Raw genomic sequence first — 20114 nt, forward strand, 5'->3', positions numbered from 1 at the left:
ATCCCTGGGTTGGGAAGATCCCCTGGAGAAGGGAAAGGCTACCCACTCCAGTATTCTGGCCTGGAGAATTTCATGGACAGTCCATGAAGTCTCAAAGAGTCAGACACAACTGAGCGACTTTCACTCTCACTTTCTTAATCAAAGATCAAATGAGGACATCATCAGTGACTCAATGTCATCATCAGCTCAATGGACATGAGTTTGAGCAAATTCTGGGAGATGGCAAAGGACAGGGAAGCCTGGTGTGCTTCAGTCCATGGGGTCGCAAAGAGTCGAGCACAACTGAGCAACTGAACAACAAATGAGGGCATTCAGAAAAGCATATTCTAACGGTAAAACCAATAACTTAACTCTTTTGTTAAGACTTCAGATCCTAACACATGAATCCTTTAAGAGAACCTAAAAGATGGAGTCCTTTTGGCTTTGAGCACTGATGGGAGAATCATGCCCTGCCTTCTTCAATAACATTAATGCTATAGCTCATATTGATAAAGCACCATGTTTTAAAACATTTTTACCTGCATTTCCCAAATTTGACAATCAAAATAACACTGAGAATTAGGGCAGATATGAGTAAACAATGGACCTGGAGAGATGGGCAATTTGCCCAATAGCTCATAACTAAGTCATACAAGAGTCTAACTCTCAGTCAAGTGTTCTTTGTCCATCATCAAGCCACTTTGTAGATAGACACTTGAAAGTGTGTCTAAAATCTGTGGCAAGTAGAAAAGTTTAAAAGAAACTTGTATATAGATATTTTAACATCTTGTTTTTAGATCACATTTTTCTTTTCAGCCAAAATCTGTAATATCTATACAACTTAGGTCTCTCAGCTAATTCTTCATCAGCCAGGTCCTGGGTCCACGTGTGTTGTGACTTTTTGCTTTGCTTAATCCCTAGTCAGAACAGTGTGTCCGTGGTTTCCTTTAGGATGAATCTACTCACATAAACAATAGTGACCAAGGCACATGCTTGTGCAAGAGGCAGAACGTACTACAGCAAGCTGTGTTAAAATCCCTATTAAATACTTCTTCCCATTGAAATAATGCCATTTGCAGCAACATGCATGGACCTAGAGATGATCATGCTAAGTGAAGTATGTCAGAACAAGAAAGACAAATACCATATGATATCGCTTATATGTGGAATCTAAAATATGACACAAATGAATTTATCTACCAAACAGAAACAGACTCACTGACATAAAGAACAGACTTGTGGTTACTAAGGGGGAGGGACGGATTGGGAGTTTGGGGTTAGCAAATGCAAACTATTGTGTATAGAATGATTAAATAACAAGGTCCTACTATATAGTACAGATCTATATTTAATATCCTGTGATAAACCAAAATGAAAAAGAATATATGTATAAATCTGCATCACTTTGCTGTACAGCAGAAAGTAACACAACACTATAAATCAACTATGTTTCAATAAAATAAATTTTTAAAAAATACTTCTTTCCTTCCAAGTTCCCCTTGGATTTGCTTCAAAATAAAAAGAGAGAGGCGAGGGTTTCCCTGGTGGTTCAATGGTAAAGGATCTGCCTGCCAATGTGGGAAACACGGATTTGATCCCTGGTTCAGGAAGATTCCACAAACCCCGGGGGCATCTAAGCCCATGTGCCACAACTATTGAGCCTGTGCTGTAGAGCCTGGGAGCCGCAACTGCTGAGCCCACACTTCGCAACTACTGAAGTCCATGCTCCCTAGAGCCCGAGGTCCACAACAAGAGAAGCCACTGCACGGAGAAGACCACGCACTGCAACTGGAGAGTAGCCCCCACTCGTCGCAACTAGAGAACAGCCCACGCAGCCATGACGACCACCCAGCATTTAAAAAAAAAAGTACATTTAAAGAAAAAGAGAGAGAGGAAGAAGTACATTGAAGATACAGATGCAAAGGAAACTGTCCATGCATAGTGATGGGTACCTGGAGATTCATTATATTATTTTGTCTACTTTTAAATATGTTTCAAAATTTTGTAATTAAAATATTAAACAAATAAACTCAGTCCCCCCACCCACCCTAGCTGTGAAGCCTGTGGCATTTCATTTTGCGGTCTCCTCTCTCCTTTTCTCAGATTGTCTCCCCTCCACACCCTGCAACTCGAACTTCCTCTTCTCTCAGGCCTCCAGTTCTTCCCTCCTCCTCTTCCATGCTGGCTTACTAAACCCCACTGAATTCAGCAAAACTCCACCGAATTCAGCAAAACAAAGGACTCTCCAAGTAACAGGACCCACCCTCCTTCCGAGGCAGTGGAGTGACTGTCTTTTGTTACTTGAGCATCTTTTGGGGGCTTAATCCCCAGCCGAAGTGGCTTATCAAAGTAGTTCTCCCAAACGCCTACGGTGTTTTCTTCAAGAATACTGGTGAATAAAATTTTCTCCATCTTGTTACACTTATTATTCTGAATTCCTTTGCACTTTGTTCAAAAGAAACCAGTCATTGAAACTTGATTTTGAGAACCAAAGCTTGTATTCAGCAACTTCTGAAAAGAGTAGTTAATTCTATTTGAGTTTCTCTCCATAGCCCCATTCAAAACAGGTTGTGTGTATCTAAGAATAAGTGGGGTCACCACACAAGAGGTTTATTATCAGGGCGAAGCTTCGGAAAGCAACTCCCACTACTTAATGCTGAAAGGAAGGGAGAAAAGAAAAGGGAATCCAAGCTGCCATGAATGGAAGGAGGCAGTTAAAGAGGAATGAGGGGATGGAGAAACAGAAGGAACGGGAGATGACAGGATGGGAAATATTTGAGAAACCACTATCACAGCATATAGCTGTCTGTTGTTCTGGTTCAAAAGAAGGAAAAAAAAAAACTATCCATACAAACCAGAAAGACAACTCTGATTTGCTTTCCCAAAGCCTTTGCTCTTCTTCAAGTATCTTTATTGAGACTGTATTTGGTTTTCTACTAGTTGGGGGGGGGGGGGGGGGGGTTGTAATATTTCCACTGCTTCTTTTGGTTAAAAAGATAAACTTAGTCCCAAGGGCCCTGAAGGCCTGTACAGTGACCTGTGGCCCCTTATTCTGCCTGCACGGGGTAGGCGTTTGATGTTTAAATCACTCTGAGCCTTTTTGTTGTTGTTGTTCTCGTCCGTTTTTGTGAAACTCCCCGGTTTTCTTGCTGCTGCACCTGCCAAGCCAAAAAAAAAAAGAAGAAGCAGCCTGAGAAGCAGAGAAACTGGTCGCTCTGAAGGGGACCAGAGGCCAGATTATGTCAACAGTCCCCCTCACCCTGAAAGGAGCTGGCCTGACGGCTCTCGTGTTGTCGAATGACAATTTTGACTCCCTGCATTTCAAGAGTCACGCACAAATGGTTCCATCTGAAGCCCTCTGGGTAATAGTAGCCTTTTGAGGTTATGATATCTCTGGATGGAATTCAATAAGAGAAATTCACTTTCAATTGAGCCCCTGGAACAGAGCCAGGCAAGCCAAACAATACAATATGCTTTCCAAGAAAATTGGACCCATCCTCTTTCTTTCTCTCCTTCCTTTCACTTTCTGCTTCTAACCTTGTTCACAAGTTACCTCTTCCCGCTTCTACTCCCTCCTTCTACCAGGGGACAGCAGAGCTTTTAAAAATAAAACCCAGCACATAAATAGGAGCAGTTTGTATAGAATGACACAGCTGCCACGTGACAGCCTTGAGAATTTACTCTCTCCTCAGCTGACCTCTGCGACTTCTGCCAGGAAACTGGCAGAGAGCCACTGTAAAGGGGACATCAGGATTAGCACAATCACTAGTTTTCCATTGCTGGTTCATATAAACAGTTTGACTCTTTTCTGTTTTTTACTTTTAAACTGAGAGAGGGTGAAACATATAAAGCCTGCCCAAACAGAGACCCAACTGTTGGCTTTTTTTCTTTCAATATCTGTCTCTCCCATCTCTGTGTGTGTGCACGTGTGTGTGTGTGTCTGTGTGTGTGTGTGTGTGTGTCTTCTTTCTCTCTCTCTCCCCTCCTCTTTTTGCTTGGTTTATTCATTTTGCCAAGATTTTCCTCTGAATAATTATTATTTCTTGGACTGGAAAAGGTTGTAATTCTCTTTGTCTTTTGCATTTGATCATCCAAGTGGATTAATGTGGGTGTTAAATGGGTGGAAAAAGTCGTTTTCTTTGTCAAATTCTCTTAATCATCCTTTGGATTTCACACTCTCCTTCTCTCCACCCACACACAACCCTCCCGCCCCAACAGGAATGGTGTGGGTGTGTTTCCTCTTGCAAGTTGTTTCCTTTTTGGAGAGCAGTCCATCTGAAAGCCAGGAATGAGAAGATGCACAAAAGAGAACCACACACCAGTGTATGCCTTTGTACCAACCAGGCAGGCATGTGTGCAGGGGATGGGGGTGCTGGGGGCAGAGTGCACTTTGCTTCAGATCTATCTGTAACAGATCAAATTTGCTCCTCTGAAGACTCTCTCTGGTTCTAATGTCACAGGGTTCAGGGGCCGACTTTGGATTGTGTTTGTTTTTCTCTCAGAGAAAGCAAAGAGGAGGCAGCCGTTGAAAGTGAAAGTGAAGTCGCTCAGTCGTGTCCAGCTCTTTGCGACCACATGCACTGTAGCCTACCAGTAGCCTCGGTCCATGGGATTTTCCAGGCATGAATACTGAAGTGGGTTGCCATTTCCTTCTCCAAGGGATCTTCCCAACCCAGGTCTACCGCACTGTAGGCAGACGCTTTACCGTGTGAGCTATCGGAGAAGCCCAGGCAGCCATTACATAATATTTAAATAAACACCAGTGGAAGGACAACTATCCCAAGCCCAAAGCGCTCATCCTCTTGTGAGTTCAAAATCATGCCTTCTTCTAACCTCAGGAGCAGCAGCTTTGACTCTTTGCAAAAGATTCCACCAGTCCACCACCCATAGGCCCTCCCTCCCCACCCTATCTCCCCTGCATGGAATCTTATGGAATTATGTGTCTGTAAACTGGGTATGATGGTTTAGAAGCTATCATGGGTGGGTGAATGGGAAATTACTCTATAGACTTAAGGATCAGCTACTTTAAAGGGCTTGGTCCACCCCTTCTGTAGGTAGTCTCCTGGAGAGAAGAGTGCATGGAAAGCAAGCAGCCCAGCAAAGAAATTCACAAACATTTGATGAATCAGTAATAAAGTAGTTAATATAACTAAGAATTTGGTTGGTTTCTGAAAGTTTCAGTCATTGAAATGAAGTGCATTTGAGAACATACCTGTGATGTATCCCCTTGTAGCCCAAACAGTTCCATAATGATCCTACAATCATCAGGACTTTATCCTCATCCCCCCAAGGTTCCTACTCTGCTAATGATGAACTTTTAGATAAACATACTAGCTTCCACAGGGTCACTGAAGCCCTTCTACACCAACCCTGTCCATGAAGCTCCACGCACCAATGGGGGAATCACTGTATATCAACAGAGAAAACTGACGCATGTTGCTGCCTGCATGTGACCATATGGACACCCAGTCATCAAGATGACTGATCTCAGGAATTTTACTCCTGGGTATATATCAAAAAAACACTAATTCAAAAAGATACATGCACCCCAATGTTCATAGCAGCATTATTTACAATAACCAGGATATGGAATTGACCTAAGATATATAGGAAATGACATACATGTGTATATGTATATGGACTTGTAGGACATTGCCCTAGTGAAATAAGTCAGATAGAGAGAGGCAAATACTGTATGATATCACTACATGTGGAATCTAAAAAACACAAAGAATTGGTGAATATAACAAAAAAAGAAGCTGACTCACAGATACAGACAGCAAACTAGCAGTTACCAGTGGGTAGGGTTGGGAGGCAATGTAAGGGTGAGGGAATGGGAGGTACAAAGCATTGGTGTATGATAGGCTACAGGGGTGTATTCTACAACATGGAGAATATAGCCTATATTTTGTAATAACTGTAAATGGAAAGTAGCCTTTGCTGCTGCTGCTGCTAAGTCGCTTCAGTAGTGTCCGACTCTGTGCGACCCCATAGATGGCAACCCACCAGGCTCCCCTGTCCCTGGGATTCTCCAGGCAAGAACACTGGAGTGGGTTGCCATTTCCTTCTCCAACGCATGAAAGTGAAAAGTGAAAGTGAAGTCGCTCAGTCGTGTCTGACTCTTAGCGACCCCATGGACTACAGCCCACCAGGTTCCTCCGTCCATGGGATTTTCCAGGCAAGAGTACTGGAGTGGGGTGCCATTACCTTCTCCGAAGTAGCCTTTAAAATTGTATAAAAATAAAAAAGATAACTGGTCATCTTAATAGATCTGTTATCTACCTAAGCAAAGACAAAAAAAATAGATTTTTACCTCAAGTTCCAATTTTGATTAATTCTTAATGGTTATCTTCAAAGTTATACTGAAAAAGATCCTTCAGCCACATTCAAATCTAGCAAATGAGAATACTGAGATTAACAGATTAAAAAACAAGGACCTACTATATAGCACAGGGAACCATATTTAATTATTCAATATCTTATAATAACCTAAAATGGAAAAGAATCTGAGAAAGAATGTATATATGTATACATATATGTTACTAAATCACTTTGCTGTATATTTGAAACTAACACATTATAAATCAATTGCACTTCAATTTTTTAAAAAAACTAATACAGGTATATACATATATATGTATAACTGAATCACTTTGCTGTACACCTGAAATTAACAAAACATTGTAAATGACCTATACTTCAATTTAAAAAAGAAAAATGAATACTGAGATCAATGAGCTATGTCTGCCATGGGTGAGATTGGTAACATAGGTGTTGCTTATTAGCTATTCCTAACAAGCGGATTCCAAAGGCTAGAACAGAAGACTTCACACCAATGTTTCAAATTTCATCAAGTGGAAAGGCCCTATATTTTTCCAGAATAGTGTTTTAACCATAAAAGTGTTGTTTCTCTCTGATAGCTGCCACTGATCGAATAGCTACAGTGTCCCAGGCACTATGCTGTGATCATCACCTATTTATTTTATTCAATATTTATTATTATACCTCAAAGCAGGTGTTATCCCCATTTTGCAGCTGACAAAATATCAGAAAGGTTAAATAATTTGTCCAAGGTCTCATCGGCAATAAGTGGTGAAGTCAAGACCTGAAGGAGGTCTGCAGTGAAGTCTAAAGCCAAGGATTCTGCCATAAATCCTGCTGTCTCCTTGGGATTAGAAGACAAGAAGGCAGAATCAGGGAGCGGGAATCCTTGGCAGTTTGCTGCCAAGCCTTACAGCAAAATCTTCAAGCTGCCCATCATTCTTTTTGGCTCCTGACAGCTCCAGCTAATTGTCTGCCATTAGGCAGTTGAGATTTTTAATTACAGTTATATTCAGCTGAGCTGAAATTTCAGCTAATTATAATTGAAATTGAGGGCTAAAAGCAAGTTTCAAAGGTCATCCAGCAGTTTTCCTTGTGTGTATATATGTCTTTTTTTAACGCAGTGTAAGTAATGTGTTGGTGACGGACAGGGAGGCCTGGCGTGCTGCAATTCATGGTGTCGCAAAGAGTCAGACACGACTGAGTGACTGAACTGAACTGAACTGAACTGAAATGTTTGTGTCTCCCTCAAATTCATATATTGAAATTAGAATGCCCAATGTGATATTATTTGGAGGTGGAGACTTTGGGAGTTGCTTCAGTCATGAGGGTTGGAGCCCTAATGAATAGAATTAGTGCATTTAGCCCCCTACCACCACTTTGGAAATACAATGAGTAGGGGCCAACTATGAGCCAGGAAGAGGGTCTCACCAAATGTGATCATACCAGCCCCTTGATCTTGGGCTTCCAGCCTCTAGAACTGTGAGAAATAAATGTTTGTTTTTATAAGCTACCCTAGTTTCTTGCATTTTGTTATAGTAGCATGAACAATGGGCTTCCCAAGTGGCACTAGTAGTAAAGAACCTCCCTGCCAACACAGGTAGACGTAAGAGACATGAGTTCAATCCCTGGGTTGAGAAGATTCCCTGGAGGAGGGCACATCAAGCCACTCCAGTGTTCTTGCCTGGAAAATCCCATGGACAGAGGAACCTGGTGGGCTACAGTCCACAGGGTCGCAAAGAGTCAGACACAGCTGAAGTGACTTAGCATGAACAAACTAAGACACTGACTCTTGTTCCTTTCTAAATTGCCTGCTTTTCCTCTCAGGAAACTTTTAAGACCTTATCTTTATTTCCAATAAAACAAAATTTTATGATTGTTTGTCTTGGTGAGGATCTTTTTTAATTTATTGCACTCAATACTTAGAACATCATTTTAATCTGAAGACTTGTATCTTTCTCCTGTTCTGGGTAATTTTCTTTTCTTATTTATTTAATAATTTCCTCTTCTCTGGTTTCCTCTGTAAATTCAGAAACCCCTATTAAAGCCAGTGTATTATTCAGAGGATACTACTCCTGTATTAATCCTCCTAAGTTTTCATTCTCTTTCTAATTATTTCTTTCTCTCCTCCCTTTCTTTCTTTCTCTTTTTCATTTTTATACTCTAAGTTCTTAGAGATTTCCTTCATTCCCCCTCCCAATCTTTACATCTATATATATCTTTATTTTGTTGGCAATCATCATTTATGTTTCACAAGCTCTTTCTTATTTTATCTCTTTTTTCCTTTTTATAACATTCTCTTTTGTTTTATGAATACCAAAGTTTCTTAAATCCCTGTGAAGAAGCTAATTTTTTAAGTTCTCCTCTGTCTCTTGAATTATTTCTATTTCTTGTTGTTTCTCTTAGCCATTCCCTTTCAAGTTACTGGCTTTGCTCAAGACTTTGATAATCATCAAGTATCTTTTCATGTTTAAGAAGGAAACAGTAGAACAGCTGACCAGGTCTGTGAATAAGGTTTGGCTTATCAACCAGCAGGTTTTGCTTTACTTGAACCAGGGGGGAACCTGCCATTACATCTGGAGACTCCTCAATTCCATAATGAAGAGAGCTTTGACCTAGGGCAGTAATCCTCACATTAGTCCTCTTCCAAAGACTGTGTTCAGTTTCTTTAGAGAATGTTCATCTTGAGAAAAGGGGCTATTCTGAGTTGCACAGGGAAGATGGCAGGAGTGATGTCAACAGTTGCATGGAGCTCCAATCTGTATTCCATTTTCAGTCCTACTGACATGAATGCTACTTTCACGGACAGAGCCTCCCGATAGATTTTTTGGGCAATGGGTGTTTTCCTTTTACTAAAATCCAAGTACACATTAGTACGCTAAACTTTATTCACTCTGTTTTACTAGCCAAGTCTCAAAATGTTTTCTGCCTTTTAGAGATTTGTTGAGATTTATGAACCATCACTACTCACTTACACACTTATTAATTTTAGTTTTTATACATTTTTAGTTTTTAACTCTTTACATAATTTTAATGCTGTCTGAGAAAGGGAGAACAATTCTGCCATTTAGAACTAAAGTCCATGAAATGGTTTTCAGGTAGTGCTCCACAAGATCAAGCTTATGAAGAGAAAGAGCAAGGATGTGACACCAAAATAAGAGCTGATCAAGTGACACTTCCCAGCTAGAGCTTGCTGCTTTTATTGATGGTGCTTTGATATATTTCATTTGATTAGATTTTCCTACATGAAAGAACAAGAAAGAATCAAAGAATAATTCAAGACAAATTATAATCAAGTACTGATATAAGTGAGCTCTCAGGTGTGGGCTAGAATAGTCAGAGAAGGGTAATTGGGAAGAGGTAGAACTTCTAGTAATGCTCAAAATTCTCCAAGCCAGGCTTCAGCAATACGTGAACCATGAACTTCCAGATGTTCAAGCTGGTTTTAGAAAAGGCAGAGGAACCAGAGATCAAATTGCCAACATCCGCTGGATCATGGAAAAAGCAAGAGAGTTCCAGAAAAACATCTCTTTCTGCTTTATTGACTATGCCAAAGCCTTTGACTGTGTGGAGCACAATAAACTGTGGAAAATTCTGAAAGAGATGGGAATACCAGACCACCTGACCTGCCTCTTGAGAAATTTGTATGCAGGTCAGGAAGCAACAGTTAGAACTGGACATGGAACAACAGACTGGTTCCAAATAGGAAAAGGAGTACATCAAGGCTGTATACTGTCACCCTGCTTGTTTAACTTCTATGCAGAGAGTACATCATGAGAAACGCTGGACTGGAAGAAACACAAGCTGGAATCAAGATTGCAGGGAGAAATATCAATAACCTCAGATATGCAGATGACACCACCCTTATGGCAGAAAGTGAAGAGGAACTCAAAAGCCTCTTGATGAAAGTGAAAGTGGAGAGTGAAAAAGTTGGCTTAAAGCTCAACATTCAGAAAACAAAGATCATGGCATCCGATCCCATCACTTCATGGGAAATAGATGGGAAAACAGTGTCAGACTTTATTTTTTGGGGATCCAAAATCACTGCAGATGGTGACTGCAGCCATGAAATTAAAAGACGCTTACTCCTTGGAAGGAAAGTTATGACCAACCTAGATAGCATATTGAAAAGCAGAGACATTACTTTGCCAACAAAGGTCCGTCTAGTCGAGGCTATGGTTTTTCCAGTAGTCATGTATGGATGTGAGAGTTCGACTGTGAAGAAGGCTGAGCACCGAAGAATTGATGCTTTTGAACTGTGGTGTTGGAGAAGACTCTTGAGAGTCCCTTGGATTGCAGGGAGATCCAACCAGTCCATTCTGAAGGAGATCAGCCCTGGGATTTCTTTGGAAGGAATGATGCTAAAGCTGAAACTCCAGTACTTTGGCCACCTCATGCAAAGAGTTGACTCATTGGAAAAGACTCTGATGCTGGGAGGGATTGGGGGCAGGAGGAGAAGGGGATGACAGAGGATGAGATGGCTGGATGACATCACTGACTGGATGGACATGAGTCTTAATGAACTCCGGGAGTTGGTGAGGGACAGGGAGGCCTGGCATGCTGCAATTCATGGGGTTGCAAAGAGTCGGACACGACTGAGTGACTGAACTGAACTTAGAACTTCTAGAGAAATCTGGCTCTGAAAATGTATGTTGGGGCCAGATTCTACAGGACTTTTAAGCTATGCTGACAAGTCTGGGCTTTATCCTAAATATTAAGGAGTAATTAAACGGTTTAAAAGAAGGAAGTAAAAGGATTTGAAGTATGTTTTTGAAAGGTCACCCTGACTTTAGATGCATAGAGGTGATCATCAGTAAGCAGGCAAGGACCGCTCATGTTTCCCTTCCCTCAATCTTTACCACACCCTCCACAGGTAGGATAGGCAAGTATTGTTGTTATTCCTAATTCACAAGTGGGGAATAGGCTCAGAGAGATTTTCTGATTTGTTTGAATTTACATGAGTCATAAATGATCAGAGCCATGCCAGAACTCTTGTTTAACTCCTTCTGGACAGGGGTAAATGAACCATAGTAAATCACTGAAGTTTGGTCAAAACCAACTAGTCAATGTCACTGCCCATCCTGGACATCTGCCCTCCTGGCCCCATTCCCTACATGCCAGTGATCTTATATCACCAACTCCCTAACTCTTTAGAGCCTAGCTTTACAGCCACCTCAGGAAATCTAGAGTTCAGAGAGATAAAAAGCAAGAGAAAAACAATAATGTGAATTCATCATTTACTATGACCCTTCTTTCTTTCCCAAAATCCCTTTATGATTACTGAAATGGGTTAAAGAATGTCACCTTAAATTGATATCTATGTGGGACCTCAGAAAGCAACCTTATTTGGAAATAGTCTTTGTAGAAATAACTAGTTCTGTTAAAATGAGTTCAGACTGGATTGGGATGAGTCCTAAATCCAATGACTGGAATTCTTGTATTAATAAGATGGCTATGTGACCACAGAGATACACAGGGAAGAAGGCCATGTGATAAGAAGGCAAATATTTGAGTGATGCACCTACAAACCAAGGAATCTCATGGATTGTCAAGAGCCCCCAGAAGCTGTATTTAAGCAAGGAAGAGACATGACCCCTTAAGCTTCCAGAACTGTGAGAAAATAAATTTCTGTCATTTTAAACCACTCACTGGTACTTTGTAACAGAACCAACCCAGTCCATCCTAAAGGAAATCAGTCCAGGGTGTTCATTGGAAGGACTGATGTTGAAGCTGAAACCCCAATATTTTGGCCACCTGATGCAAAGAGCTGACTCATTTGAAAAGACCCTGATGTTGGGAAAGATTGAGGGCAGGAGGAGAAGCGGTCAACAAAGGATGAGATGGTTGGATGGCATCATTGACTTGATGGACATGGGTTTGGGTAGACTCCGGGAGTTGGTGATGGACAGGGAGGCCTGACGTGCTGCAGTTCATGGGGTCACAAAGAGTTGGACATGACTGAGCAACTGAACTGAACTGAACTGAACAGATAAACTGGGAAACTAAAAGAAATGCTAAATTCAAAACCAATTGAAAAAGGAAAAACAAGTAGTGATTCCATTTAAAATAATCACCAAAGGAAAAATTTCAAAACATAGAAAAGGTTTAACAGAAAAATTAAAAACTGGCTCTGGGTTTTGGAGCAATTCCAGCTGTTTTTCCGGGTTGCTAAGTTTGTAAAAGAACGATGATATCAGCTGAAAACCTGGGCTTTGAGAGAGAAGGGAATCTTCAGAGCTGAAGTCCTGGGAAACTGACCCTCTCCAACCCGAATATTCTTGAACACCAAGTTTCTCAGCCTCCAGAAGCACCCTCCACATGGAAACTACCATTTCTGAACTGAGTGTCTCCACTTTGCTAGGCACTTGGCTAGTTTGGCCTCACTCTCTCCTTGCCACATGCCTGTCCGGCAAATACTAAGCTCTCAATTGCTATTTGTTGACCAAAGGACTGGCCCTAAGAAGCACATCCCAGCCTGTGTGAGGAAGCCACGTGCTGTCATGGAAAGCTTTACGCCAGGTGACCTCTAAGGTCTCTTCATTCTCTGTCTATATCTCTCCTCTAAAGTAGTACACAGCCAACACCCAAAAAAGGGCTTTCCTAGTCAATGAAACACTCCCCATTTCCTGATCTCCAGCTAGACCCAGAAATAAAAACACTTTAGCGCAAAGTAAAATTCTTTGTGCTGGCTTTTTGCCCATGTCAAGTTGACTTAACAAAATTCCAAAGGTGATTCACAGTTGGCCTCAGTACAGAGACATCAAGCAGAGGCGCACGTACGCAAATCCTTCTCTCTCACACACACATACCTCCAGACACAGACACATGCCTGTTCCCAAAGCCTTACTGGCTCAGACCTGCTGGTATCCTAATGGATAAATGAGGGTAGAAGAAAAGCAAGAGTAACCCTATTCACAAAGCTGGTAGAAAAGCAAAGTTTAGAAACCCTTTGTAATATAAAGAGAGGAAGAAAAATCTTAATGAACTAAGAACCAAGAGATTGGGACTGAAATCCACCCTACTGCCAACTGCCAGCCATGTGACCTTGGACAGTTCACAGCTCCAGCTCTCAAAGGATTAATTTATCTACACGGCTCCTCAACTATCCCTCATCCAATGGGCAAATCAATCCCTGCACTCTCTTTCCCCATTTCCTTGGACTCTGCACTGCTCTCAGACTGCTGTCCACACATACACTGATGTTTGCTCACTTCTGCTTTTGCACAGACTGTACCCTTCCTCTGGAAAGTTCTTCCCAGCCCAACCTCTGAGTGTTCAAATCCAATCCTCCCTTCAAGTTAAATCCAAAGGACTCTACAAAGCCTTCCTGGATCCTTAAGATGGAAATAAGCTCCTTCTTAAGCTCCTCTAGCACTCGACCTGTGATGAAATTTGACTCTTTCTCTCTCAGGCTTTAGTTATTTGGGGTATATTTGTTAACACGCTCCTCCATTAGTCTGTGAGCTTCTGGAAGGCATGGCCTGTATCTGGCTCATCTTTCAATCACCTGTCACTCCAGTACATGCTCAGAAAGCCTCCTTAAGCTGAGCAAGGACACAGAGCTCCTAAGTTATATTTCTTGTCACTGTGGTTCTCATTTGGGGCCAGAGTCCCAGGAAACTAATAAAGTTGGTTCATGCAAATAACTCCATGCCATGTGACAAAATTTTACATGCCTGTTACAAACTTGAGACTGTATGAATGACTGTATGTTTTACAAAAGTCAATCACAAGGAAACCCCACCTTCACTGGTTTTGCTGAGCCGCATTCCAGGGGACAGATACGGTGTGGATGACTTCTGTCATCACAGGAGCCTAAACCGAAAATACTTCAGCTTGAGCAGGTGGACCAGGACTGGGCCTGGGGTCTGGGTTCCATGTATACTCTCCAGAAAGACATTTGTGGGTTGCTTTGGAAGCTGATTATCATGGGGAGAAGGAAATATTTGCTCAGCAGTAGTTGTTGTTTTTTAAAAAGTCCCCTCCCCCAGTGTACCCCTTATCCACACAGCCTGACCTCAGGCTGGAGGATTAGAGCATTTCTTGAAGAATAATGGATCTGTTTGCCTTCAGAGTCATGACCTGTTTCTTCTAATTAAGACAAACATTCTATTTTGGTATAACACAAAGAAGTGAGGAAAGTGAGAAGGTTTTGAAAAATGAAGCACTTTTGTAAATTACCTAATCCTATTTGTTTTCTTTCCCAGGTGTCACCAGCCGCTTCTACTTGAAGACTGACATAGCAAACACCAACCATTTGTCCTCTAATGACAAACTGAAATTATTTTTAAGGCCGTCTCTATGATGAAAAGCACAAGAAACAGCCATAAATTACCAGGCAGAGCCATCTATTTACAAATATCATAAATAATCATAAACATTATATATAACCGTAAATAAATATCACAGTGTTCACCCTTTTCCAGCAATCAGATAAAGCCAGATAAAAGGTCAAATGGCCCCATTTTGCTGACCCTCACCTGCCTGGAGAATGAGAAATGCTATCTCTGCTGCCAGAGCCTAGCAACTCTCTCCAGGCTCCTGAGAAAAATCAGCTTGGTACACAATCCCGTGCTAATACTTGCCCATTAAATGTTGGCAATCAAACCCCATTCATCACCCCCACAAGGCCTAATATTGATTTGCATCTGGGGTTTTTCATATTTAAGAGTTCTGCTCTGACATCAGACAATGGAATCAGATGTCCTCCCAGCTTCACTATTCTCCAGCCAAGCTACTTAAAGAAAGTTGACAACATTCCCTCAGCCTCAGTTTCTCTGAGTAGAAACAATAATAGCACCTTCCCCATAGGATTTAGTGAAAAAAGTAAGTAAAATCATGCATATAAACCACTTATAACAGCACTTAACCGATAAGGACCAATCCAAAGAATGTTCATTGGTGCTATTCCTCAAATGTCTGTCTTCTTCAAAATAAAACTTGACCTCCTTTGCCTTGTTTTATGTAGCTTAGAAAACAAGTGAGAACACAGAAGGACACACACACACACACACACCGTGGAGATTGCATGCTAACAATATACTTCTACGTAACATCTGATTGGGTAGATAACACATGCCTTATCATGTTACAGAATATAGGCTCATTTCCCCAAAAGCAGAGCCTGAGACAAACACTCGCATGCAAGTTGTTTATCCAGAGGTGTGACCTCAAGAGGCAGAAGTTGGAAGCAAGCTGAAAGGAAGAAAGAACAGGAAAGAGCCAACATAAGGATGCATTACTGAGTTGGCCCCTGTTATATAAGACTGGGTGTGGGATCATGTGTGATGCCCATGTTGTCCACCAAGGGGGAAGAGATAAAGCATTGCTCCACCAGCTCCTATTGCCCATTGGTCTAGAGTTGCCGCATCCACATGCTTGAGAGCCAAGCAATTTCTGAAGGACCTCCACACTGCAGCAGAGGAAAAGATGCACAATGGGGAGCATAGCACTGGCCTGAGAGTTGTACCCATGACACTGCTGGAAATCTTTACTGACCTGGTCCCCACAGGAGTGACTGGAATAAGAGATAAAGCCCAAATGACATTAGGTTATGAACAGCATTCACCAAGAGATAACCTGAAGAGGCTGAAATGTTCTCAAAGCAGACTTCCAAGAATGAACTCTTTTTCTGACAGACATACCTTCTCCACTCTGTTTAAGTTCATGCCATTAGATGACGGGGACTTGGGTCATCTAATCTTGGCTTCTGATTAAAAATAAACACCTGAAGGTATTTTTCCAAAGTTTACATCCCAGTGTCACCAACTTGAGTCTTCTTCACCCTGTTTCCAAATCGGAAGATATGATGGTTGATGGTTCCAACCCCCTCCATCAGAAACATGGCTCCTTTCTGCAATGGCCATAACAAGAAGCACCTGGTTATGCTAGGACTCTCCCAGTGAAGGAAATTCCCATTCCTCGGGAGGCAGCTGTTTCCTCTTCCCACAGCTCCATTAGAAAAACGATCTGACTTTCAGCTAAACAGGGTAGACTGAACACACATTAATCAATACACTTTCCACCAAACAGCCCAGGTCTCTTTTGACTATACTATGTCAGAGACTGGAGGAGTTAACATAGTGCCAGGGTGAGACTGCAGATGTACACTGTTGTCCACTGAAAGTGAATATCAACTGGCTTTGATCCTCTCCTTTTCAAGAGGAATGGAAAAGAATGAATTTGCCAGATAAATGACTTCATACCATGTGTCCAAGCTTGTGTCAATTGGCTTCGGCAAAAAATACCCCAGTAGCAATTGTAGCTGCTATTTGGGTGAGTTTCCAGTAGTCTACTATCATTCGTCAGGATTTTCCTGGATTTTGCAGGAGTCAGTCTGATGAATACAACAGGAATATGATGGGGATCATCCTGCATCTTTAGGTCTTGAATCTGCTGCTGCTGCTGCTAAGTCACTTCAGTCGTGTCCGACTCTGTGTGACCCCATAGACGGCAGTCCACCAGGCTCCCCCGTCCCTGGGATTCTCCAGGCAAGAACACTGGAGTGGGTTGCCATTTCTTTCTCCTATGCATGGAAATTGAAAGGAAAGTCGCTCAGTCATGTCCGACTCTTAGTGACCCCATGGACTGCAGCCCACCAGGCTCCTCCGTCCATGGGATTTTCCAGGCAAGAGCACTGGAGTGGGGTGCCATCGCCTTCTCCGTAGGTCTCGAAGAGTGGCACTGATTTCTGCCAGTGCAGTCTTCAGTGTGGTCTATTTTCTGTATCACTTGGGATGACCAATTTGTCCCAGTCTGCCTGGGCATTCCTGGTTTGAAAACTGAATATCCCCACATATTGGGAACCTCCTAAGTCCCAAGTAAACTAGATAGTTGGTCACCCTAATGCTGCCTCCCTTCACTTACCCCTGAAAGAGATTAAAATCTTTCTGTATGATATCAAGAAGGCCCTCTAGATTTCCTACTTAGCTTTTAATTGCTAATTAATCACCTGCTTCTTATTATACTTTTCCAGAGCATCAGTTAACAATAGCCACACAATTCCATCATCTTATAGTTATTAATACCCCAATAATTCTCAGCACCTGATTGATCAAATCACATCTGGTAACTACATTCTTCTTTTTTCAGTTGTGCCTGTGGCACGTGAGATCTTATTTCCCTGACCAGGGATTGAACCCACTTTCCCTGCTATGGAAGTGATGATTCTTAACCACTGGACTGCTAGGGAAGTGCCTAACTGCATTCTTTTCCACCAGGATACAATTCTAATTCACTGTCAAAGTTTTAACTATGGAACCGCTATGTTGTTATTTGTGCCAGGGATTATTTGTTCTCTACCTTCTACTGGTGATGGGCTTTTTGTTAGCATCTGGGTGGAGAGGGCACCCTCCTCCCACATGGGCTTTCCAGGTGGCTCAGTAGTAAAGAATCCGCCTGCCAAGCAGGAGACATGGGTTCGATCCCTGGGTTGTAAGATGCCCTGGAGAATTATATGGCAACCCACTCTAACATTCTTCCTTGAGAAATCCCATGGACAGAGGAGCCTGGCGGGCTATAGTCCATGGGGTCACAAAGAGTTGGACACAGCTTAGCAACTAAACAGCAACAGGGCAGCCAGAGATCTAGCTCTAAAATCTCACTTCAGCATCTGCTTTCTTGACCACTTGTGATGGCAACTGTTGCAAATCGGGTTCCCTTTGAAGTGGTCCCTGAGGTGGAGAAGAGTATGCTAATGAATTATTAAGAGCTGATCCTCAACTTAACTACGGAAGGAAAGAGAGGAAACCAGGATTGGGTAGAGGGACAAGCTGTGCTGCACTGCAATCTCAAAGGAGGATTCAACTCACCCTACAGTGAGATCTGAAACTAGTAGGAACCTTCAAAATTGTCCCAAATTGGGGAAGGGGGTCTTTATGTCTTGTGTGGTAAAAAAAAAAAAAAAAAAAAAAAAAATTAACCTGGTTCAAAGAGAAATCTTGCCTTGGTCCTCGGTTCCTGGAAGGTCATAACTAAGCCCTTGTAATGTCCTGCCTGATAAAAGTTTTTGTTTACCTAAGAGCCTTAAGCCACAGCAGATGGTCTCACAATGTGATTTATGGTAGGTTTTTTGGGTTAAAAGGTTTCAGTGTGATCTCAAAAGGAGCTGGAAACTGATGCCAGCTATGTAGGCAGTCAACCACATCTATGTTATGGAGTCCCAATAAAAACTCTGAACACAAAGGCTCAGGTACGCTTACCTGTCTGGCAGTTCTCCCTGTGCTTTGTCGCATATTGTTGCTAGGGAATTTTGTGCTGTCTGCAATTCCACTGAGAGAGGGGGATTGGAAACTTCATACATGGAACTTTTCTGGACTCTGTCCATGATTCTCTATCCTGAATGATTTTAATCATTTCACTCTAATAAACTGTAAAAAAAAAACCTTTCTCTCTAATAAACTGTAACCGTGATCATAATAGCTTTCGAGAAGTTCTGTGAGCCCTTCTAGTGAATTGTTAAACTTGAGACTGGTCTTACAGATGCCCAAATTCTGCAATTAGTCTCAAGAATGAAGGTGGTTTTGGAGAATTTTCTATATCCTGACTTTGATGGATATCATGGATATGATATTGGATATGATCTGTGTCGCCCCTGGAAGGATGGTAACTTTGGGTGTAGTTTGGGTGTAGTAGTAGCCACCAAGACAAACCCAGGAGGGGGCTGTCAACTGGGGGTTTTCTGCTATTAATGGTCTCACAAACTAGAAATTGAAGCTTTTCATTCCTGAAGAAGGCAAGTACATCACAGCATCCACCACAATGGGACAGGCTTTTGTTGTTAGATTTATATTTAAAATGGATAACCAACAAGGACCTATTGTATAGCACATGGATCTCTGCTCAGTGTTATGTGGCAGCCTGGATGGCAGAGGATTGGGGGGAGAGAATGTATACCTGTATATACACGGCTGAGTCCCTTCACCTTTCACCTGAAACTATCACAGCATTGTTAATTGGCTATATCCCAATAAAAAATTAAAAGTTTAAAAAAAGAAAAAGATATGCTTGTTTCATGGACAGAATCTGTGTCATTGTCTGTCTATCCATGACTTTCTGTGACTGTTATTGATAGTGCACCTAGTGGATTTAGTCATTCAATGCTGATTTCTAATGACCAAAAGCATTATTATAATCAACATCCATGGTTCCTTGCTGGAAACTCTCTCAGCAAGTATCCACATATTGACTGCAACAGTTCTCCTAAAATGTAAAATCTAAATGTAAAAGTCAGAAGCTAAAGCATTGCTATGTGGCACTTATTCTATGAGGCAGACAACCTCTTTTGCGATTTGCATCATAGTGAACAGGGCCAAAGAAATAATCTGGAGCCATGGTTGAGTGTCAAGATTGCATTAACCCATAGAACACAATTCTAACAGTAAACACCAATTAGCTGTAATAAGTAATGACCATACAATATACACACAATTTCAAGTCAATCTTGTTCAGATCTTCTGCTATGGGTCTGCAGCCCCTGATTAAAGTTCTATTGGAGATTTCAAAAGGTCTTCAAGTTTTCACTTGTCTTCCTTATCATCTATCTCTGCCTCACTCCAAAGTTGGAATGACTTTCTCCTATCTAGAAATTTTTTTTTGGTATTTTATTAAACATCTCTATACTGTTTCCACAGCTTCCCTTGATTATCACTTCCCCTTTCTTTAATCCTAAAGTTTGAGTGAAAAAAAAAAAATTAAAACATCTCCTTCTGTCAGACTGTCAATGAAAATAAATACAAGTTATTCTGCTCTGGTTTGAGTTTTAAATCTTTAGTAAATATGAAAATTCTTTTTCTCTTCCTCTTACCTTTTCAGAC

The 20114-nt window shown here is 41.6% G+C and overlaps 1 long non-coding RNA gene across 1 annotated transcript in view; it reads right to left on the reverse strand.

Moving 5' to 3' along the window:
- The window catches only part of LOC123328555, a 45802-nt gene extending 29129 nt beyond the window's left edge, over window positions 1-16673 (reverse strand). Inside the window, exon 1 of the long non-coding RNA XR_006543449.2 lies at window positions 15945-16673. This is a non-coding gene — a long non-coding RNA (uncharacterized LOC123328555). The remainder of the gene's footprint in view (window positions 1-15944) is intronic.
- Between the last annotated feature and the right edge of the window lie 3441 nt (window positions 16674-20114).

This window comes from Bubalus bubalis, chromosome 12, assembly GCF_019923935.1.
Source record: "Bubalus bubalis isolate 160015118507 breed Murrah chromosome 12, NDDB_SH_1, whole genome shotgun sequence".
NCBI lineage: Eukaryota > Metazoa > Chordata > Mammalia > Artiodactyla > Bovidae > Bubalus > Bubalus bubalis.